Source organism: Chrysochloris asiatica, unplaced genomic scaffold, assembly GCF_000296735.1.
Source record: "Chrysochloris asiatica unplaced genomic scaffold, ChrAsi1.0 scaffold00169, whole genome shotgun sequence".
Taxonomy (NCBI): Eukaryota; Metazoa; Chordata; class Mammalia; order Afrosoricida; family Chrysochloridae; genus Chrysochloris; species Chrysochloris asiatica.
Genome location: NW_006408687.1, coordinates 1,211,919 through 1,237,283, shown reverse-complemented (window position 1 = coordinate 1,237,283; position 25,365 = coordinate 1,211,919). Strand labels below are relative to the sequence as shown.

Genomic DNA, 25,365 nt, shown 5'->3' with positions numbered 1-25,365 from the left:
TTCTTCTTCTTCTTTTAAAATTCATTCAAGTCCTTCAGTAGGTTTTCTTCAACATTACTACATGAATTTGTGTTAAAAGACATCTTTGAACATTGCTTTAATGAAAATATAGAATAACACCAAAGTCATATATATATATAATTATATTTCCCCAAAGATTCTATGTGTTATTGTTACAAAGTAAATAGAAAAACACCAGAGATTGTTTTATTAGCAATAATAATTTTTAAACTCAATTCTATGTAACAGACACTCATGAGCACACTTTCCTCTGTGCCCCAAAGGCTGGTGCTGGGTCGGGTCATAAAGATAGGACTTGTCCCAGCACACCTCCATTGCTCATCTGCCAGTGGAATCAGTTTTACGTCTTAAGCATATATCTTCATGTGTTCACTTTTCCCTGCCCCCACTACCTCTACCTTAGCCTAAATGTCTGTCAGTTCTTATCTACTTCAGAGACAAGACATCCCAACTGACCAGACTATCTTGGCTTTGAAGTGTTTTTGTCTGAACAACTGGGAGGCTGGGATTTATAATAACCAATATGGAGTAAGTAATATAAGTGACCTTTTTTTTTTTTTCTTGAGGAAGGGAGAAAGTATTATTTGTTTATTATTTTTTTCATTGGGAATTACCTAGTAGACATTCAATTTTAGATGTCAAATAGACTGTTAGATGAATTAGTCTGAAACTTCGGAGAGAGATTCTGGCTGGAAACACAAATTCATATAGTCACAGTTTGGATATATGAGGTTAAAGCATGTCATTAAAGGGAATCTTTCAAAGATCTAGTATAAGCAAAAATAAAAATTAAGGATATGTGACTATAATATCTCAACAGTTTGATGTAAAATGATAAATACAAAGAAACCAAGGAAATTAAGAAATACTAATCAATGAGGTAGAAGTCAAACCAAGAAAGCAAGATAGTTGGAAGACAAAGAAAGAAAGTGTTTCTAGTGAAGTGGTCAGTTGTGTTAAACACTGCTGTGTCTCAGAATGAAGACTAGCCACAATATTAGGTAAGTTAGTGACCTTAGTACCTTGACTAGAGATGTTTGGGTGCAGTGATGGTGATAAAAGTCTGCCTGACCAGAATGGGTTTGAGACAATAATGGATGTCAGACAGTGCATATACAGACCATCTACCGATGTTATGAAGTTTTGGTACATGGCAAGAAAGAAAGCAGGAGGGTTAGCTGCACACAAAAAGTGAGTATTATGTGTTACATTGTGTTCCCAAAAACGATGCATTTAAGTCAATCCCTGCACAGTTAATGTGACCTAGTTTGGGATAATCAAGTTTTTCTTACAAATATCAGTTAAATTAACAAAATCATATTGGAGCAGTGGGAGTCCTAATATCTTCAGAGTGGTATATTTTTATAGAAATGGGTGGATAGAAACAGAGCCACACAAAGAGAAGATACCCTGTGAGGATCTGTTTACAATCCCTGGAATGTGGAGAAATGCTCAGGATATCAGAAGCTAGAAGAGGCAAGGAGGGCTTTTTTCTCTAGTGATGGCAGAAAGAGACCATAGCCCTGTAATGCCTTGAATAAGACTTCTAGACTCTAGAACTATGACAAAAAATATTTCTGCTGTTTAAAATTAGCCACATTGTGGTATTTTGTTTGTGTGTGTCAGCCATAGGAAATCAAACCATATTTGATTTGAAAGGAATAACAGTATAGTTTTACATTGTTATGATAGATCCAGTAGCATGGAAAAGTAACAATACAAGAGACAAAGGAAAGAATTGCTGGAACAATGACTTGAAAGTGCAATTGTTTCCAACTCATAGAAACCTATATGACAGACTTGAACTGCTCCTTAGAGCTTCCGAAAATGCAAATCTTCAGGGGAGCAGAAAGTCTTATCCTCCTACCTTAAAACGGTGGTAGATTTGAACTACCAACCTTGAGGTTAGCAGTCAAACATTTTACCCACTATGTCACCAAGGCTCCTGAGATGTTTTGCTGTGAAGCACCATTAAGTTGATTCTGACCCACAGCCATGCTGTATAGGGTTTCTGAAGAGCAGCTGGTAAGCTTGAACCGCCAACCTTGAAATCCAAACCAACTTTGCAGTTTAGTGCATTAACCTATAACTCCACACCATTACTCCAAAAATACAATTAGGATATGAAATTCAATGCATAAATATAGGGGTTGAGTCTAGTTAGGAGCCTGGAAATTCACCATGGTAATATGACACAAAATAGAGCATAAGGGGTGGATGTAGTGTAGGTAACTTTCTGAGAGATTGTAAATAATCTCCCTGCATTATTCTATTCTCTCACTGAAATATAATGAAATAGCATTAGTTGAAAGTAAATATTGGTGAAACAATGCTGAATGTTTGAAGTAAGAAAAGAAAATATAAAATAGGCATTTATGAGGAGAATGAATAGCTAAGAGAAGTACAATATAATTGAACAACAGCAGTTAGGAGTCACTAGAAATCATTAATTATTAAGTTAATAGGAGAAGGCAAACAATTTCTTCAACCACATTCGACAAGGCTGTACTATCATTCATACTTAGGGCTGTAGTTTAATCAACTGAGTATGAAATAAATAAACAAATAAGAGAACTGTTAAAGAATGAGACTGTTTGCAACCGAAGCTTTTCAATGTTTAATCAAAGAATTTAAGCAGGTTATCGGATAAAATGAAGACTGAAGGGTAGTGTTAAACAGTAAAAAAGTGAAAGTATTAACTAGTTGTATTTCAAGATGACATGTGATTAATGAATACTTCATCGTTTTATCAATATGCCACCATTCATCTGTCAGTTTCCCATAGTGCAATGGCTTGTATGTTGCTGTAGTCCTAGAAGGTATGCCACAGGTATTTAAATACCAGCTGAGTCACTCATGGTGGGCAGATGTCAGCAGAGCTTCTAGATGAAGACATTTCTGAATGATTACCCACTAAAAACCTTTGAATAGTAACAGATCATTGTAGAATACAATGCCAGAAAATGAGCCTTCTCAAAGTAGAGTTTGCCTTAATGACATGAATGAAATCAAGCTTTTGGGACCTTCATTTGCTGATATGGCACAACACAAATGGTAAGAAACAGTAGCATACATCCACTTAGTATATCCATTCATGGAATTTACAAAGTATGAATCTAGGGAAATTGGAAGCCATAAAAATGAAATGTAACACATAAAGATCAGTATCCTAGGCATTAATGAGATGAAATGGACTGATATTGGCCATTATGAATCTGATAATCAAATAGTTTAAAATGTTGAGAACAACAAATTGAAGAGGAATGACATTACAGTCATCTCCAAAAGGAACATTGCAAGATCTATCTTGAAGTACAATACTGTCTGTGACAAGACAATATCCATACGCATACAAGGAAGACCAAGTAATGCCATTATAATTCACATTTATGCACTAACCACTAAAATCAAAGATGTTGTAATTGAAGAATTCTACCAATGTTTTCAGTCCGAAAATTATCAAATATTCAATTAAGATGCATTGATGATTACTGGTGACAGTAATTAAAATGTTTGAAACAAAGAGGATAAGTCTTTGGAAAATATGACCTTGGTGATAGGAATGACATTGATGATCACATGATAGATTTTTGCAAGACCAATGACTTATTCATTTCAAATATCTTTTTTTCAACTTATTTATTGCAAATACCTAAAATCATACATATGGACAGCACCAGAGGTAATATACAGAAATCAAATTGACTACATCTATGGGAAGAGATGATGGAAATCTCAATATCATTAGCGAGCACAAGGCTAGGAGCCAACTTTAGAACACGCCCTCAATGGTTCATATTGCCAGTTCAGACAGAAGCTGAAGAAAATGAAAATAAGTCCATGAGAGCCAAATTATAACCTTGAATATATCCCACCTGAATTTAGAAACCGTCTAAAGAACAGATTTTATGTAGTGAACTCTAACAACCAAAAACCAGAAGAGTTAGGTGACATCAAGAACATCATACAACAAGAAAGCAAAAGATAATTAAAAAGACAGAAAATAAAGAAAAGACAAAAATTGATATGCGAAGGGACTGAAAGTTGCTCTTAAGTGTAGTGAAGCTAAAGCAAGTGGAGAAAACAAGGAAGTAAGAGAATTGAACAGAAAGTTTCAAAGGGAAGCTGGAGAAGATAAACCAAAATATTATAATGAAATGTACAAAGACAGAGTCAGACAATCAAATAGGAAGAACATGATCAGCATGTCTCAGGCTGCTAGAACTGAAGAATAAATTAAAATCTGAACTTGTGATGTTGAAGGATTCTATGGGCAAATTACTGAATGATGCGGAAAGCAGGAAAGAAGATGGGAAGAACACGCAGAGTCACTATACCAATATAAATGGACAACGTCAGAACATTTCAAGTGGTAATATAAAATCAGGACTCACAGGTATTAAAGGAAGAATGTCAGTCTGCACTGAAGGTACTGGGGTAAAAAACTGGTGCAATTTAATTATTTAAATTTTAAATATTTCAACAATCTGATGAAGCACTGGAGGTGATCACTTGACTATGCCAAGAAATTTGGAAGACAACTGCCTGGCCAGCTGATTGGGAGATACAAATGTTTGTGTCCATTCCAAAGAAAAGTGCCCCAATGGAATGCAAAAATCACAGAACAATATCACATGCAAGCAAAATTTTGCTGAGGATAATTCAAAAAGTGTTGCAGAAATTGAAAGGGAACTACCAGAAATTCAACCCAGATTCAGAAGAGGATGTGGGAACATAGATATCACTGCTGACATCAGGTGAGTCTTGACTAAAGCGAGAATACCTACCAAATGTTTACTTGTGCTTTATTGACTATGCGAAGGCATTTGACTATGTGGACAGTAACAGACTACGGATAACATTTTGAAGAATGAGTATTCAAGAATACTTAATTGTAATCATAAGGAGCCTGTACATAGACCAAGAGATCGTCATAAAACAGAACAAGGGGGTACTGAACGGCTTAGTATCAGGAAAGTTATGTGCCAGGGTGTCATTCTTTCACTATACTTATTCAATGTGTATGCTGAGCCAATAATTCCAGAAGTTTGATTATATAAAGAAGGTAGTATCAGGAATGGAGGAAGGCTCATTAACAACCCTGATATGCAGATTACACAACCTTTCCTGCTGAAAGTGAAAGGCACTTGAAATACTTAGCAATACAGATCAAAGACTTTGGATTTCACTATGAACTGCACCTCAAATTAAAGAAAATAAAAGATATCAAAATTGGACTAATGAATAGCATGATGATAAACAGAAAAAGATTGAAGTTGTCAAAGACTTCACTTTGCTTGGATCCACAATCTACACTCATGGAAGCAGTCGTCAACAGGTCAAACAAGGCATTGCATTAGGCAAATCTGCTGTGCAATTCCTCTTTAAAGTTTTAAGGAGAAAAGATGTCTGTTTGAGGACTGACATGTGCCTGATACAAGCCATGGTATTTTCAATTGCCTCAGATGTATGAGGAAGTTTGGCAATGAATAAGAAAGACCATAGAAGAATCAATATGTTTGAATTAAGGTATTTGCAAAGAAAAAAGTACCATAGAGTGTCAGAAGAAAAAAACAATTATGTAGTACAGTTAGAGTGCTCCTTAGAAGAGACTTTGGACATGTAGTCAAAAAGGATCTGAGTCTGAAAAATGGCACCATTCATGGTACAGTGGAGGGTCAACACAAACAGGAAGCACCAAACAAAATGGATTGACACAGTGGCAGTAACTATGGGCTCAAGCATAACAATTCTGAGGATGGCACAGAACTGGATTGTGTTTTATTTTGCTATTCATGGGTAGCCATGAGTCGGAACTGGATCAACAACATCTAACAACGTTATCAAGATGGTTAGAAGATTGGTGTTTTTGTAGTAATGTAGGTAATGTTTTCTTTCCCTTGTTATGTAAACACCTATATGTTGTATCATTCTCAGTATAAATTTATATTTTTGCATTTCAAAAATTTAAGCAAAAATAAAAGCCTGAAAGGATATGGAATACAAAAATAAAACAAAAAAACAAAAAAATCAAGTTTCAAAATATCTTTTGACATGAGTTTTGATCTAGTCTTTCTATTTTGTCTTTTTAATGATCTTTTTTTTTTTCTTTTTGTTTGATATTCTTGATGTCATCCCACAACTATTCTGGTCTCCAGTCACAGTGCCATGAAGTCTGTTTTTGATATGGTCTCTAAATTCAAGTTTGATATAGTCAAGTCATATTTTGGCTTTCGTGGACTTACTTTCATTTTTGTCAGCTTCAGCCTGAACTCTCACATAAGCAATAGATGTTCTGTTTCACAGTCTGCCTGTAGCCTTGTTTTAGCTGATGATATTTTTTCTTCAGTGTTCTTCCACAGATGTCAATTTTTTTATATGTTTAATATTTTTAATTATATAAATATTTGTTCATTCACATCACCTAGAGAACATTTCACCCACTGCTCTGCTTGGCAACCAGTCTCTTACCTCTCTCTTCAGCAATGGTAAGGCTGACACCTTTTCCTCAGAGAAGAGAAATCCATGGTTTGTTGCCTTTGCCAATAAAAAAATGTTGGAAAGTCAGCTGACAAAGCTGTTACCATTGGCATCGTTCACATGAACCACATCAAAAGAGCAAGGATGTCTCTATCTGTTAGTGATCACAAAAATTCTTTCCAGGTTGGCAACTGCAGTCACCATACACAGATTACCAGTGTCAAACTTGATGAAATCAGTAATCTTTCCAGTCTCCAAATCAATCTGAATAGTATCATTCACCTTAATGAGGGGATCAGGGTAGCATATGGTGCGAGCATCATGGGTCACCAGATGGGAGATTCCTTTTGTGCCCACAAGGATCTCTCTTACTTTACACAACTTGTGCTTCAGCTCATCAGGTGTAATAAGATGAAGAGCAAATCAACCCTTGGTGTCATAGACCAGAAGGAATTTTTCTCCAGTTTTGTCAATGCTGATGACATCCATAAAACCAGCAGGATAGTTTATATCAGTACAGACCTTGCCATCAATCTTAATGAGCTGCTGCATACAGCTCTTTTTAACTTCAACTCCTGTCAGGACATACTTAAGCCTGTTCCTTAAAAAAATGATCAGTGGGAGGCATTCTCTCAGCTTGTGGGGGCCAGTGGATGGGCGTGGAGCAAACACACCAGTCAGTTTGTCCAGCATCCAATGTTTGGGGGCAGCCACACACTTAAGATGCTTCTTGGGACCATGAGCCATGGCTGCGCTGAGCAGGAAAGAGCCAGATGTCATAATATTGATTCCTGTATATTACATCTGATGAGATCAATGTCTATAGTCACCTTCTATGTTTAAAACAGTTTGGACAATGAATAAGTTTTTGGTCTTCCACAACTCATTTCTATCACCAAGGCTATATTTTCCAACTACTCTGTCTCCAACCTTCACATTCTGATCACCAGTAATTATTGATGCATCTTGATTGCCTGTTTGATCAATTCTGACTGAAGAAGTTAGTAGAATTCTTCAATTTCATCATAACTGGCCTTAGTGGTTGGTGTGTTAATTTGAAAAATAGTGGTGTTGACTGGTCTACCTTGTAGGTGTATGATACAGCTTTCTTCAATGTAAATCTTGAAATTGTTTTTAACTATGGATGCAACACCATCCCGTTTCAATTTGTCATTCATGGAGTAGTAAACCATATGACTGTCTGATTCAAAATGGCCAACACCAGTCCATGTTAGCTCACTAATATCTAAAATATCAATCTTATGCATTCCATTTCATTTGTGACAAATTCCACTTTTCCTAGTGCATTCTATGTTCCAGTTACTAATGCATATTTGAAGCTGTTTCTCCTCATTTGACATTGTGCTCCATCAGCGAGTGAAGTTCCCATGGGTTTTCTCCTTTCACATCCTTATAGTCCACTCTAATTTGAAGAGCCATCTTTTCCTCAGTGGTATTTTGAGTGCCTTCCAACCAGAGGGGCCCATCTTCTGGCTCTATTTCTGAAAATGTTCTGTTGCTATTCATCATGTTTTCATCTTAGGGCAGTATATCTGATAATGTTCTGCTGCTATTCATAAGGTTTTCAGTGGTTTAACATTCAGAAGTAATCTATCTCTCCTTCCTAGTCTCTCTTAATCTGGAAACTCTGCTAAAACCTCTCCACCATGGGTTAACCTGCTGGTATTTAAAATACTAGGGCCATAGCTTTCAGCATCACAGCAACATGCATGCCACCATAGTGTGACAAACTGACAGAGGAGTAGTGAATATGTGGAAAGAGACTATGAAAAAGCTCAGTCTCATTTGTCAAAACAAGACCAGTAGCCAACTGAGAGCCAAAGTAAGCCTTTGAATATATCCCACCTGAATTTAAAGACCATCTCAAGAACAGTTTTGATGCATACACACTAATGATGGAAAACCAGAGAAATTGTGGGATGACTTCAAGAACATCAAACATGAAGAGAGCAAAGGGACATTAAAAAGACAGGAAAGGAAGAAAGGATCAAAACAGATGTCAGAAGAGACTCTGAAACTTGCTCTTGACCTTAAATATCTAAAACAAATTCAAGCAATGCTGATGTAGAAGAACTGAACAGAAAAATTCAAATATCAGCTCGAGAAGACAAAGTAAAGTATTATGATGGAAGAATGAAAAAACAAACTTTGATACATACAAGCAGTATAATACTATGAAACCTTGAAAATTAATGATGAATCTGCAAAACATCTCTTACCATGAATGAACCTTAAGGACACCATGCTGAGTGAAATTAATTAATCACAAAGGGACAAATATTGGATGAGACCATTATTATAAAATGTTAAGAAAAGATTTCCACACTAAAATAAACATTCTTTGATGGTTCCCAGGGGGAGGAGAGAGGAGAGAGTAATTCACAGGCTAGCGCGTAGACACATGTTAGCTCAAGTGACAGGGAAGGCAAAATATAAGAAGGGAAGGCAAAATATAAGAAGGGAAGGGCAATGCAAATAATCTGAGAAGATGTACTATATGAAAAAGAACATAGCATCAGGATTGGAGGAAGACTCATTAACAACCTGAGATATGTAGATGATACAACCATGCTTGCTGAAAGCAGAGGATCTGAAGCATTTACTGATGAAGATCAAAGACTACAGTCTTCAGTAGGAATTACAATTCAATGTAAATAAAATAAAAATCCTCACAAATGTACCTATAAACATCATGATTAACAGAGAAAAGATTGAAATTGTCAAGGATTTAATTTTACTTGGATTCACAATCAATGCACATTGAAGCAATAGTTATGTAATGAAAGGATGTATTGTATTGGGCAAATCTGTTGCAAAAGAGCTCTTTCAAGTGTTAGAGAGTAAAAAATGTTACTTTGAGGACTTAGATTTACCTGACCCAAGCCATGGTATTTTCAATTTCCTAATATATATGTGAAGGAGCTCTGGTAGTGTAATGGTTATGAGTTGGGCTGCTAACCTCAGTCAGCAATTCAAAACTACCAGCGGTTCCAGAAGAGAAAGATGAGCTTTTCTGCTCCTATAAAGATTTACAGCCTTGAAAACCCTATGTAGAGTCGCTATGAGTTGGAATCAATTCCACGGGCACACCACCAATATATATGTGGGGTGGTGCTATAAGATAAGCACTCGACCTCAAGGTCGGTTTGAACCTCAATGTTTGCAGTTCAAAACTCATTAGCTGCTCCTCAGAAACCCTATACAGGATCACTATAATTTGGAACTGACTAGATGACACTTAGCAACAATATACATGTGGAATCCTGGTATATAGTGCTGTAGGATAAGCACTAGACTTCGAGCCACAGGTTAGTAGTTCAAACCCACCAGTCACTCCTTGGAAACCAAATACAGGGTCACTATGAATCAGATGTCAATAAAACAAAAATCCTCACCACTGGACCAATAAACAACATTCTTATCAATGGAGAAAAGATTGAAGTTGTCAAGGACTTCATTCTTCTTGGACCAACTATTAACATTCATGGAAGCAGCAGTCAAGAGATCAGACGACGTATTGCATTAGGCAAATTTGGTGCACAGGAACTTTTTAAAGTGTTGAAGAACAAAGATGTCAGCTTGAGGACTAAGGTGCGCCTGACCCAAGCCGTGGTATTTTCAATAACCTCATATGGATGCAAAAGCTGGAAAGTGAATAAGGAAGATCGTAGAAGAATTGATGCCTTTGAATTGTGGTGTTGGAGGAGAGTACTAAAAGTACCATGGACTGCCAAAAGAACCAATAGACCTGTTTTGGAAGAAGTGTAGCCAGAGTGCTCTTTGGAGGCCAAGATGGCTAAACTTTGTCTCTCCTACTTTGGACATATTGTCAGCAAGGAACAGTCACTGGAAAAGGATGTCATGCTGGGTAAGATGCAGGGTCAGAGAAAAATAGGAAGACCCCCCAAGGAGATGGATTGGCCAGGTGGCATCATTGATGGCGTCAAGTGTTGCAGCGGTAGTGAGGTTGGCCCAGAATCAGACATTGTTTCATTCTGCTTTGCATGGGGTCACTATGAGTCGGTTCTGACTCGATGGCACCTGACAACAACAACAACAATGAGTCAGAACTAACTGGATGGCACATAAAAACAACAATATGCAAGTTAACATTGGACAATAAATAAGGAAGACTGTTGAATAATTGATGTATTTGAACTCTAGTGCTCATGAAGAATATTGAAAGGTCTATGGACTGCCAGAAGGAAAAACAATCCTGTCTTGTAAGAAGTACAGTCTGAATACTCCTTAGAAGCAAGGGTGGAAAAGCTTCGTCTCTAGTTCTTTATTAGGAGGAACCAGTTCAACAAAAAAGAGGAAGGTCCTCAACAAGATACATTGACCCAGTGGCTACAACTCTGTGCTCAAACAACATTGATTGTGAGGGTGGCACAGGACCAGGCAGTGGTTTGTTCTGTTGTGCACAGGATTTCTATGAGTCACAGCTGACTTGACAACATCCAACAATGATAAAAAGTTTGATTTTGAATGGGTTACAGGTTAGGCTGATACACCACAAGGTCAGCAGTTCTAATACACCAGTCATTCCAAGTGAGAAAGAAGATTTCTGCTCCTATAGAGAGTTACAGCCTTGGAAACCCTCAATGGCATTTAACAACAATGAGTCAGAAACAACTTAATGGCATGTAGCAACAGCAGGCTAAACTTAGCATTATCTTTGGGGCAAAATTACTATTTTTAATCTAAAAATCATAGAAATTGTTACTGGTGTGTGATCCAGGAAAGTCCTAGCAAATCTGACATCCCCAATGGTTGAGATATGACAGTTTTACAACTGCTGTTAACCAAGGACAATTGGCATAAGATGACCTGAGAGAATTTTTTCTGATGACAAAATTATTAAGCATGTAATGCTGTGGGTTGAGGCACTGGACTGCAAAATCGGTTTGAACTGCAAGGTCGGTAGTTCAAGTTCCCCAGCTACTCCTTGGAAACCCCATGCAGGGTCACTACGGGTTGGAACCCACCCTATAGAACTTATCAACAATAATGCAGTTCATAGATATGTACAGAAGTGAGACTGATTGCTGGTGTTGTATATATCATTTTAAAGAAAAGGCAAATGTAAAGCAAAGTACAGACATGCTTACCAAGTCCTCAGTGCAGGCAAATTGTTGCTTATCACTCAGTGGGCAGCATTTGGCGGCAGCAGCTGCCATGTTTTTTGTGAATACAACTAACTCTTGAGCAGATAGTTGTGGAGCTTTCTTAGTATAATGGATGATGAGCCTGAAAAAATAAATTGCTTTTACTTCTAATAGTGGCTTATTTGCCCAACATAAAGAATTCAGAAGACTATACAAAATTCATCAATATCTGCCATTAGCTCTGATTTAAGATGAGTAAGACATTCAGTTGGGTTTAATTCTATCTTTTTGGTCCAATGGCTTGTTCAAGATACCTAGAATTGTCTTACCATCTCATGCATTGGTACACCATGACCTATCTTGGTACTATTATTAGGGCTGCTACAGCAACTAATTTGAAGGACTGCAAATCAGATTTGTAATAAACAACTTCTAAAATAAATACACACAGTTCATTAAGGGTTTTTTTATTGCTGGTCTTCAATGTTTCACACATTTTGCTAGGAATAGAGGAAAGTACAATGATCATACTGTCGTAGGGCATACACCTTAGTAGAGCAAGTTGACAAGTGTATGTGATCAGAAGAAGACAGTGGACTGCAGACACCCATAAAATGACATCAAGTCCCACCCCAGAGAGGTCAAGCAGGGGTCTGAAAGGAAATTCTATCTAAGTTGAGATCTGGCAGATGACTAGGAATGAACCACTAGGGAATGAAGGTTGTTGTTGTTGTTAAATGCCGTCAAGTTGGTTCCAACTAATAGCGACCCTGTATAAGGCTTCCAAGGAACAGCTGGTGAGTTTTAACCACCAACCTTGTGGTTCAAACTGACCTTGAGGTCCAGTGCATTATCCTGCAGGCCCACACCAGGACTCCAGGGAGTGAAATTGGGAAAGAAGTATTTGGAAAACCATTAAATGTGGTTTTATTTTCATAATTGGGGAGTTGGAGATTGGAAAGATTAATTTAAAGTGGAGGAAAGGTAAAATGAGGGAAGAAACTACTCTAGCAGTCCAGATAAAAGATGGACTAAACTAAAAGAGTGGCAGTAGGAAATGATAGATATGGAGAGAGATTTTTAGAAGAAAGACCCTAACAGAACTGGTTTTGAGGACAAAAAAGAACTAGAGTCAATTATTGCCAGAATAATAGAAATGGAGTTGAGGGGAGAGTTTAGTTTTTATATACTGAAACAGCTCACCGAATCCAGAGGTTCTCAGAGTGTGATCCCTGGACCAACAGTATCAACATATCCAGGAATTTGTTTAGTATTCAAATTCCCAAGGTCGGCACTGCAGGATAATGCACTGGACCCCAAGGTTGGTTGGAACCAAAAGGTCGGTGGTCCAAACCCACCAGTTTCTCCTTGGAAATCCTATAGTGTCGCTGAGTCAGAATCAACTCAACAGCACTTCACAGCAACAACCCCAGTTCTACTAGGTCAGAAACTGAAAATAAGGTTCATGTTTTAATAAGCAGTCCAGGCTTTAATAAGCAGTGGCCCGCTAACCTCAAAGTCAGTGGTTCAAACCCATCAGCCACTTCTCAGAAATCCTATACAGGATTACTATGAGTCAAAGGCACTTAACAACAACAGCAAAGTTTGAGAACCACTGATCCAATTCTTAAACAAGCAGAAACAATGGTAACTGAACATAGCATAACAAAAACGTAATAAGCTAAATATTCTTTCTGAAACAAAAATACTTTTTTCTGAATCAATTATTCTGGATATTTAATTGAAGTTCAGTATTGTTAGCCACTATGTTTGGTAAGGTGGAAGGTCAGAGAAAAAGAGGAAGACCCCCAATGAGATGAATTGGCCAAGTGGCAGCATCGATGGACTCAAGCATGGCAACAGTAGTGAGGTTGGCCCAGGATTGGGCAGTGTTTCGTTCTGCTGTGCATAAGGTTGCTATAGGTCAGTACCGAACTTGATGGCACCTAACAACAAGAACATGGGCACAAAAAGGAACCCGGGTAGCATAGTGGATTATGAGCTGCTGCTAACCACAAGGTTACCAGCTTGAAACTACCAGCCACTCTGGAGAAGAAAGATGAGGCTTTCTGTTCCCGTAAAGATTTACAGCCTTGGAAAGTCTATACAGGGTTGTTATGAGTTGGAACCAGCTTGGTTGCACATAACCACCACCACCACTATAGACTCAAAAATAGTGACTGTGAGATAGTGCAGGACTCAGCAGTATTTCATTCTGGTATACACAAGATCACTATGAATAGGAACTGACTCAAGTGTACTTAATTACAACAGCAGTATTAAATGGAACTTTCCCTCAATAGTCTGTTTCTAAGTATAATATCATAGTAAGATTCTAAATACTACTAAAAATTGGCTTTTGACTTTTGATATCTCAAGCTTTGAAACATTGTGGGCTTTCGCATGTTGGATTACACAGTAGCTGCCAACAGTGAGTTCAAGCAAAACAATTGTAAGGATTGAGCATGATTGGGTAGTTGTACATGGTATCACTATACGTCAGAGCTGACTCCATGGCACCTAACAACAACACACATACATAAAGAAGTATATATGTACACTTAGACAAATAACTAAGATGCTGATTTGCATCTTGTCTTGGTGGTAAAAATACTAAATTTGCTGTCTGAACCTGACTTTAAACAGACAAAAGGACTAAAGATTAGAGCTCTGTCACAATCTTGACACAAAATCACAGGCATTGCAACCCCCCAAAAAATGTTCAGAATTATAATGTGATAAAAGGGCTCTGTGAGTTTGTAGGGTCAACCAGAGTCTGCTCAGATTCATAGACTCTGGATTTCTACTGGAATCTATAGAATGGACTGGAAAGCACTGCAGAAGGACCCAAAGTTTTGTAGACTTTTATCAAGACCAAAAGATAACAAAGATTTAGGTTTATTCTGAACGTATTGTTTTTCTTAGCTTCCCAAATTTTAAGGTTGGATATAAATTATTAGCAATTCTTAAATGCGATAGTTAACTAAAACTAACAAGCATAAACCCAGAGAATAATTTCAAGACATACCTGTTGTGAAACTTATTATCTCCTAATTTCTCAGACAATTCACAGTAAGTTTTTACACGCTGGTGGCTTTCCTGAACCATTCTTTGGAACATCACTTTCTGAAAAAGAAAGCTAATCAGTGTTCATCTGTAATTACAACAATATATCTAAAAGTTAGAAGGCAAAACTATCTCCTGTGATAATTTAATATATAACTGTTTTCCTTAACTCAAAGCGCTATAGGATAAACACTGGAATGCTAACCACAAGGTTGACACCTCAAACCCACCAACCACTCCTTGGAAACCCTACACAGGGTTGCTATGAGTCAGAACCAACTCGACAGCACTTAACAATAACAGTGCCTATCCTATAAGATGTTTCCCATGATAAGCAATAATTCATTTGAACGTTCAAATGGCATATCTTATATGAATACGGTAAAGGATTCTTTAAGTTTGATTCAAAATTCAATCATTAAGCTAGAAGAAGGTCTTTAGAGGTAGTTTATAGATCTAAGTTTAATTGGTCAGTGTGATGGTTATTTTATATAGATATAGCCTATTTGCATCAGAAACACAGATATAGAGATACAATATGGTAGGTCAAAAATTATTGTTATAGACTCAAAAGAGGGAACAAATCCTCACAGCAACAAACATTCACACACACACACACAGAGTGGACAGAGAAGGGCAGCTTGGACATTGGATACTCAAATTGGGAGGGAAGGACTACAAAGGCAAGAAGTGACTGGCTTACAAGCTTTCAAGAGGGAACCAGGTGCTAGGGAGCATGGTGGAAAGCAGAATCTCCAGTAGGTACTATTCAATCTGTCTGGGAGGAGCTGATGAAAGGAGATACAGATGGGTAACTAGTGATACTGTAGTGACTAATGCTTATCAGGATGGACTATGAGGGTTGGAAATGCAAAGGTAGAAGTTTTGTAACAAGGAAGGGAGTAATTAAATCTCCAGGATAGGAGCAGAGACCTCTGGGATCATCAACAGAGAAGAGCCGAGAGCGGGACCCTACCCTGAGAAACAGAGATGCCTGAGATAGAGGCAGAGATGATGACGCGGAGTGATGAAGCGACTGGGGACTTTGGACCCAGAGAGGGAAAGGGACTGTGGGCCGAAAACTGGCGGGGAGGAGGGGGAAGTGCAGGGGGCGGGTTTCTGGGATATACCCTTTGGGTGGTTGATGATGCATGGAGGGGCTTGGAACCATGGCAATGAGATGATATACGATGGAATGAATGTAAAACTAAAGTTCCCCCATGTAAACTATCATATAATTCACAATAAAACATTTTAAAAAATTATTGCTATAAAATCATAGAAATCTTTATTTTTAAAATATCAAAATGTCTGAAACTAATGTTTCTCAGTATATCCTCCATCGAGTTCTGTATACATCAGAAGGTGGTGCTTTTGTCTTTGTTATCCTTCCCCAAAGAATGGTGTGCGCTTTGATTTACACCACAACAAAATGACTGACAACTTTGACACCCTACAAGAACTCAAATCATGTTCTTTTAAAATGTTGTTTGAAATTTGGGAACAAAAATGGGCAAGACCAGGGCTACAGGCTAAAGTTTCTCAATAAAATTCTCATTATCCTTGTTAGCCTCAAAGAATGAGGTGCATTGTCGTAATGGGAAACAATTTCTTGGTGAACTTTCCTGGTCTTTTCTCACCAATGTGTTTTCACCAAGATTCAGAAAGTGTAGGTAACTTGTCTGATATCAAACTAGTGGTAAAAACAGGGTTAAGTATTCAATTCGGGTCAATTTTAATATTTTTGAACTAATTAATTCAAAAACATTGAAATATTTTCTTAGTATTTCTTCATAACAATCATCCATGATCATCCTTTATCCTTTAAGAAAATCTATGAAGATTATCCCTGTTGTTGTTGTTAAGTGCCATTAAGTTGGCTCCAACTCATAGTGACCCTGTATAAGGTGTCTGAGGAGCAGCTGGTGGGTTTGAACTGTGATTCTAAGTCCAGTGCTGATCCTACAGCACCACATAAAAAAATGGACACCATATTCTCTGAGATGACCTCTCTGCCTTAAATTTAACTGGCCCAGCAGATTCCCTTAGAAATCATTGTTTTGATTAGATCTTTTTTGAAAACACCCTACATAGACTAAAATATTACTGAAAGAACTTGTCTACAGCTATTCACTGATCACAGAGACATCTTTAAACATGTTTTGTGCATGCACGAACTGTAACTTTAGTAGCAATACTTTTAGACTTAACCTTGTAATTACAGGTATAGAAACACAGATGTATAGTAACAAGTCATGGGTTAATAAAAGCATACCAGTCATGAATTTAGTGAACATTCAACAAACACACATTAAAATGAATCAAATTGAATTTTCAGAACAAAAGAAAAAAAAAAAAAGATCTTGAACTATCAAATAAAATTTTATTGGAAAAATACCAGTGATATTTTGCTGGAAAATTGGTAATCATCTTACCTAATCAAACCCAGTCCACCTCATTTGGTTAGATTTTCAAATAGTTGACCTGAATTTAATACTTAACTCTGTTTTTACCACTAGGTTAATATCAAACAAGTCACCTAAACTTTCTGAATCTTAGCACACTGCCCTGTAAGGCGTAGTTAATGATTAGCATTGCCTATTTTGTCAAGCTGTTGTATCATGAAGCTGCTTTGTTAAGTCTAAACCATGCCCCTAGAAGGTTATCATTATGAGTACTTTGGAGACCCATAATGTGATGGCAGAAGAAGGTGCTTACTATGAGGGAGTAACTGACTTCTCTCTGGGAACAGAGAGATGATTGGTTTGAACCCAGACACAATAAGAGGAGTCACTTTGCATCTTCCCATCTTCTGGAGGAGTTTCGGTGTGGTGCTGTGGTATAATGCACTGAACCACAAGGTCAATTTGATCTGCAAGGTCAGCAGTTCAAGTTCACCAACCACTCCTCAGAAACCTTAAACAGGGTCGTTGTGAGTCAGAATCAACTCAACAGCACTTAACAACAGCAATGTTCTGTAAGTAAGTAGGTCATTGGTTAATTAAGCTAGCATCCTCCTGGCTCAGGGAAAATTGTAGAAACCTGATCTTTGGGTCAGAGGTTTGTGAGACCACCTATTTTTTGTCAAATATAAAACAGAAACTGCTACCTCAGAATAGTATGCTTTTTTGACTGAATTAAAGGTACTTTGCAGTATTTCTTGGTGAAAATAGCAGACCTTCCCTTAATTTAACAGGCTTTGCCTTCATGCTACCAGCTATGATGCTTTTTATTGAGCACACATTTTCTGGCCTAGAGTCTCTACTGACATTACTAGAAATTAATTTCAAGTATTTTTTATAGAGCATACTTTTTTTCAGTTTTATTGGAGGTCAAATTTTATAAGTATTACAGGCTTTTAAAGGTACAAGCTAAGTATTGTGCTCATGCAGAACCTATATACATGAAGTTGAAAGAAAAGATTGCACAGAGAAGGTTTTAGGAAGTATAGAATCTAACAAACTGTGAGTTCCCAGAGAATTGCTAAGGTCTGATGATGTGTCTTTGGTTTAGATGGAAATCATGTTTCTGGTCTACTACTTGCAATTTAACAAGAAAATGTGTAATCATCTTACAAAAGCATTGTACATTGTACAGTTTTATGAGTACATAAAACTGAAATTTTTCCTGTTTGAAGTCATTTATTTTTAACAGCTTTAAAAAATTATAATAAAAAATTTACCCCATGACTATAGCATTCCAGTGGGTTTTGTAACTTGCAGCATTTTTCCAATAAATTTTGATACACAGATTCCACTCTTAAAATCACTGGAACAGCCAATTTTGGATGTCTTCTTGTGTATTCATAAAGAAACCTGTATCAGATGAAACATATTAGAAGTAAACAGTAAAGTTCAAAGGCTATAGGTTTCTTTTCCAAAGCCAATTATGACTCTGAAATGTTTTCATATTTTAACTGATCATAAGGCATTGATCATTATGAAAACTTTGGGAAGAAAGAAGAGAGGGCTTTTTGCCTCTGTTTTGAGATAAGGAAACCAAGTCACATTGACTTTAAGTGATTTTCACAAAATTACAAAGTAGTGAATGGCAGACCCAGAACTTAACCCAGAACTTAAAACATTGTTATTAGCTAATAGTTTCTGAACTGTCTGGTAATCTCTGGCCTAGGGTCTCTAGTGACATTACTAGAAATTAATTTTAAAGTTTTTATTGAGTATACATTTTTTTCAGTTATATTGGAGGTCAAATTTTATAAGTATTACAGGTTTTTAAAGCACAAGCTAAGTATTGTGTTCATGCAGAACCTATATATAGACCAAGAGGCAGCCATTCAAACAAAATAAACATATGCTGAATGGCTTAAAATCAAGAAAGGTGTTCTTCAGAGTTGTATCCTTACATCACCATATTTATTCAATCTGTATGCTGAGTAAAAACAATTTGAAAAGCTGGACAATATGAAGATGAACACCACATTATGATTGGAGGCAGACTCATTAACAACCTGCAATATGAAGACAACACAACCTTGCTAGCTGACAATGAAGAAGACTTGATATACTGATGAAGATCAAAGACTACAGCCTTCTGCATGGATTACACCTTAAAGTTAAGAAAACAAAAACCCTCATAATTGGACCAGTAAGCAACATCATGATAAATGAAGAAAAGTTTGAAGTTGTCAAGGATTTAATTTTACTTGGATCCACAATCAGCATTCATGGAAGCAACAGTTAAGAATTCAAAGAACACATTGTATTTGACAAATCTGCTGCGAAAGACCTCTGTAGAGTGCTAAACAGCAAAGATATCACTTTGAGGACTAAAGCGCACCTGAAAAAAGCTATGATATTTTGAATTCCCTCTAATACATGTGAAAGCTGGACAAAGAATAAGGATAGCTGAAATGGAATTGGTGCATTTGGATTATGGCGTTGGTGAAAAATACTTAATATAACATGGACTACCAGAAGAATGACCAAAGTACAGTCAGAATGTTCTTGGAAGTGAAGATGTTGAGACATTATCTTATGTACTTTAAGGAGAGACCAAACCTTGGAGAAAGACATCATGCTTGGTAAAGTAAAGGATTAGCAAAAAAACAAAAAGGAAGCCCCCCCACCCCCATCCCCAGTGAGATAGATTGACACAGTGACTGCAACAATGGAATCAACACAGCCGTAATTTTGAGGACAGCACAGAACTGGGCAATGGTCCATTCTGTTGCACATAGAGTTACTATGAGTCAGAACTGACTCAATGACACCTAACACCAGCAAAGCATTGAATCACCATCCTCTCTCCTTTTCAAATATACCACCATGCATGAGTCATTTGTGCACAATCTAGGCATCCTTCTGGATTGAAATAAAATTAAACTCTAGTATATTTTCAAAGGAATCACAGAATCACAGAAGGGACTTTTGAGGTCATCTTCTCTAGTCAGAACTGTTTACAACTGGAACACAAAGACCTAGATAAATGAAGTGATTTGACTTACAATCCAAAGCTTAAGTGATAAATATAGTGCTAGAACTCAGGTCTTCCAACTCCTATTTTAATATACTTTCAGCCAGTAAGTTGCAATTTTTTGTACCAAATTTGTAACAAGTAGGTTCAGATAATGGTATTGACTTTTGTAAATTAGTATCAAACATAATTTCAAAGACATGATTAGTGTTATTCTCTAAAGAACTTTAAAGGAAACTCAGATTTTTACAATGTGTTGAAATTTAGTTGTTTCAAAGAATTCTTCACAAAGTGAATTTGGAAATATTTCAATCACATAGCAATATTGTCTTAATATGATATGTTGAAATCAGTTTCCCATATATACAAATTGATATGGACTTCTGAATGAACATCAGAAATATTAATGCTCTATGTCTCTAATCTTTAAACACCACACTACGGGTTTGCTAAAGCCAGTTGCTGTTGAGTTGACGCTGATACATGGCATTGGCAGGTGTGTATGAACAAAGTTATGCTCCATAAGGTTTTCAATGATGTTTTGGAAGTATATTGCCAGGTCTTCTTGCAAAGTTGTTGTTGGTTGGATTTGAGCCACCAACTTTTCAGTTAGCAGAAGAGCAAAGTAATAGATTATATTACCCAGGGAGTACTATAGATATGGTGGTGGTTTTGTTATTAGGTATTGTCAAGTTTGTACCAATGCATAGTGACCCCTACGTACAATAAAATGAAGAAATGCCCAGCCCTACAACATCCCATCCTTGCAATCTTTGTTATACTTGAGCCCATTGTTGCAGTAACTGTATCAACACATCTCATTGAGGGTCTTCCTCTATTTTCACTACCCTCTACTTTACCAAGCATACATCCTTCTCCAGGATCTGGTCCCTCCTGATAACATGTCCAAAATACATGAGTGGAAGTCTATCCAGCCTCGCTTCCAAGAAGCATTCTGGATGTTCTTCTCCTAAGACAGATTTATTTGTTCTCCTGACAGCCATGGTACATTCAATATTCTTAATTTACACCATAATTTAAATGCATCAATTTTTCTTCAACTCTTTCTTATTCACTGTTTAACTTTCACATGCATAGAATAGAATTCAAAATATCATGACTTGGGTCAGTTGCATCATGCTTTCTACAGGGTCTCTATGAGTCAGAACCAACGCAATAGCTTAACAACAACATAGGGTTTCCAAGGAACAGCTGGTGGATTTGAACCACTGACCTTTCGGTTAGCAGTCCAGAGTTTAGCCTATAGTGCCACACCAGATTAAGCTGTTGCTTTTGTTAAGTGCTGTTGAGTCAGTTCTGACTCATAGTGACCCTGTATAGGGTTTCCAAGGAGCAGCTGGTGAGCTTGAACTGCCAAACTTGCAGTTCAAATGACTTTGCAGTCTGATGCATTAGCCCACAGCGCCATGCATTAATTTGCATGTGATAGAAAAACTGACTAGGTGCCAATCTGAATCTCTTGGCCATCTGTAAATCCCTTAAAGCCAAGTTTTCTAACACTTGATCCACCTTGGGTTCTTTAAAATTCCTATAATTTTGTTGTTGTTGTTAAGTGCTGTCGAGTCAGTTCTTACTTATTGCAATCCTGTATAGGGTTTCCAGGGAGCAGCTAGTGAGTTTGAACTGCTGACCTTGTGTTTAGCAGTCTATTGCTTATCCTACAGCATCATACCAACACTCTAGATTAGTTGTTAACATTTTAAAATAAAGAGATTTGCAGTTTCTCTTAAGGACTGCATTTACATATGGTAACAATTGGTTGCAGGTGCCAAACTTGGACCTTACAATCTATCTCCTCTCCACTACAGTCCCTACTTAGTCACTCAGCTAAGTCACAGGCTGACCCTTGCCATCATTTGAGTTTGTAATCACTCCCAAAGAATCCATAAATGCAGGATTCATCGCTAAGATTTCACAAAAAAACACATTACTCTTGTAGAAAGTCCTCTTGCTTGCCAGCAAAATGTTCGCATACAAATTGGTCTTCTGTGAACCTGCTGAGTGGCAGGATGAAAGGTCAGGTTTGTCATCATTTTCTGAATTAATAATGCATTCTCCTCGAAATGGTGCTGGCTGTTCACAGCATTGAGTAATTTTATTGGTTTTCATAGTCTGTGTAGAGCAAGTGTAATTCATAAGCTGACTCTAGAAAACATAAAATAGAACAGCTATTTTTAACTATTTCACTTGAAATTTATTTATTTTTATTAATAGTAGATAACCAGAAAAAGCATTTGGTACCTTAAACTGCTTTTATCCTGACATACTGGGAAACCAAAAAGATCGTTCATAACATTTCACTCTTATGAGGAAAGGTTTTCCATTTGATATTATGCAAGTGTCCAAGCTTTTTAACATCTTTTAAAGAGTATAAGGGAAGACAGACTGTATTATTGTTTCCCTGTTTAGCCCAGCAAAATACAAATGAAGAATTTTATTGTGTTTTTTTTTTATTATTTTGATTTGCTGTTGTTTGAAATTTCCAGGTTAAGAAGCATTTTGCTTCTGACTCATGCTACAAATTGTTTTTACTATACACCCACACGGACACCCACATATATTATCCTATGTATTGACAAAAAATATTTATTTATTGTATACTGTGTGAAAAAAACAATCTCTGTATTTAAGGAACTCACAGTCTTGCTGGAGAGTCAAATATTTAAAGAAATAATAAGAACGAGGCACTCACAATATAATTAGAGAGACAAATTATTAAAGGAACAAAGATAATAATGCATTATAATGAAATCTTTAACACATTGCACACATGATATTTAGGGGAAAGAAGATGTTAATAGTCTGGATGAAGGTCAGAGTGAGGGAGGACAAGAAGAAATTATTTGGGAGTAGATGGGGAGAATAGGCATTCTACAATTATTGTTGCTGTTAGGAGTCATCAAGTCAGTTCCGGCTCATAGCAACCCTGTGCACAACAGAACAAAACACTGCCAGTCCTGCACCAACCTCACAATTGTTATGTTTGAGCCCACTGTTGCTGCCACTGTGTCAGTTCATCTTGTTGGGGTCCTTCCTCTTTTTCATTGATCCTCCACTTTACCAAGCATGCTATCCTTCTCCGGGGATAGAGACATGTCTCAAAACCCTCCTGACAACATGTCCAAAGAACTAGACAAAAATCTTACAATCCTGGCTTCTAAGAAGCAATCTGGCTATACTACTTCTACCACAGATTTGTTTGTTCTTCTATATTTTTCACCAATACCATAATTCAAATGCATCAGTTTTTCTACAGCCTTCTGTATTCATCAACTTCCACATACACAAGAGACTACTGAAAATACTATGGCTTAGGTCAGGCACATCTTAGTCCTCAAACTAACATCTTTTCCGTAAGTGGATCCAAGCAAAATGAAGTCTTTAACAACTTCAATCTTTTCTCCATTTATCATGATATTATTTGTTAATCCTATTGTGAGGATTTTTATTTTCTTCACATTGAGGTGCAACCCATACTAATGGTTATAGTCTTTGATCTGAATTGGTGAGTACTTCAAGTCCTCTTGGTTCCAGCAAGCAAACTTGTATCGTGTGCGTATTTCAGCTTGTTAATAAGTCTTAATGAGTCCAGAGCATTAACTACAGTGCCAAACAATATTACTTTATATAATTTAGAATTAAAAATTGATACCCATTATAACATACTTTCTTTGTAAGTTGCTGTGATGTTTTGAAGCATCATGTTGTTGTTGTTGTCAGGTGCCATCAAGTCGGAACCGACTCATAGCGACCCCATGCACAGCAAAACGAAACAATGTCCGATCCTGGGCCAACCTCACTACCGCTGCCACACTTGAGTCCATCAATGCTGCCACCTGGCTGATCCATCTCGTTGGGGGTCTTCCTTTTTTTCTCTGACCCTCCACCCTACCCAGCATGACATCCTTCTCCAGTGATTGTTTCCTCTGGACAATATGTCCAAAGTAGGAGAGATGAAGCTTAGCCATCCTGGCCTCCAAGGAGCACTCTAGCTGCACTTCTTCCAAAACAGATCTATTGGTTCTTTTGGCAGTCCATGTCACTTTCAGTATTCTCCTCCAACACCACAACTCAAAGGCATCAATTCTTCTACGATCCTCCTTATTCACTGTCCAATTTTGAAGCATCATGGTAAGGTATAATTAACACTGATAAAAATAGAAAATATTCTAGAACAAACATCTCAAATGTATACAATAGATGTACCCTTCTTGAAACATTATGAGAAATTCTCTAGTCAAAAGAGGATTAAATCAATATAATGAAATAAATAGTAGAATATATTATAAACAAGAAATGATAGTTAAGTGAAACAATTACCATTAACAAAATTATGTTAAACAAATGAGTATCAACAAAGAAGCCAACCAAACAACTGGATAAAAGCAACCAAACAAAATCTAAGGAGACGATAAAATCCAGTAGCATTAATAAATAAATCCAACAACTTTGTATTGAAAGATTATTTACTTAATTAGATAATCCCTTGGCAAGGTTAAATGATTAAAAGAGAAAAGAAATACATGATAAAAAAGCAATGAAGTACATAATTGGTGTTGATTTTAATTATCCAATGACATTATGCTGTTTGTTGTTAGGTACTCATTGAGTTGGTTCTGACTCATAGCGACCCTATGTATAATAGAATGAAACACTTCCAAGTCCTGAACCATCCTCACACTTGTTATGTTTGAGCCCTTTGTTGTTGCCATTGTGTCAATCCATCTCCTTTGAGGTCTTCTTTTTCTTTGTTAACCCTCCACTGTTAAAAGCACGATGTCCTTCTCCAAGGACTAGTCCTTCCTGATATTGCATCCAAAGTCTCTCCATCCTCATGTCTAAGGAGCAGTCTGGCTGTACTTCTTCAAAGACAGATTGATTTACTTGTACTTTTGGCTGTCTATGCTGCCTTTAAGGAGCTCTGGTAGCGTAGTGGTTACGAGTCAGGCTGATAACCTCAAGGTCAACAGTTCAAAACTACCAACTGTTACGAGGGAAAAAGATGAGGCTTTCTGCTTCCGTAAATATTTACAGCCTCGGAAACCCTATGAGTCGCTATGAGTCAGAAACAACTCCACAGCACATAACCACCACCACCACCCCATGGTACCGTGGGCTGAAAGAAGAGAATACCAAAAAGATGTGCCTTATTGACTTCTAAAGGACTGACGACTGTGTGCATCATGACAAGTACGGACAGCATTAAGGAGAATGA

At 37.2% G+C, this 25,365-nt stretch overlaps 2 pseudogenes; both read right to left on the bottom strand.

The window, feature by feature from the left end:
- LOC102817815 overlaps positions 1-25,365 on the bottom strand; it is a 72,985-nt pseudogene that overhangs the window by 4,468 nt on the left and 43,152 nt on the right.
- Positions 6,458-7,248, bottom strand: LOC102835869 (annotated as a pseudogene).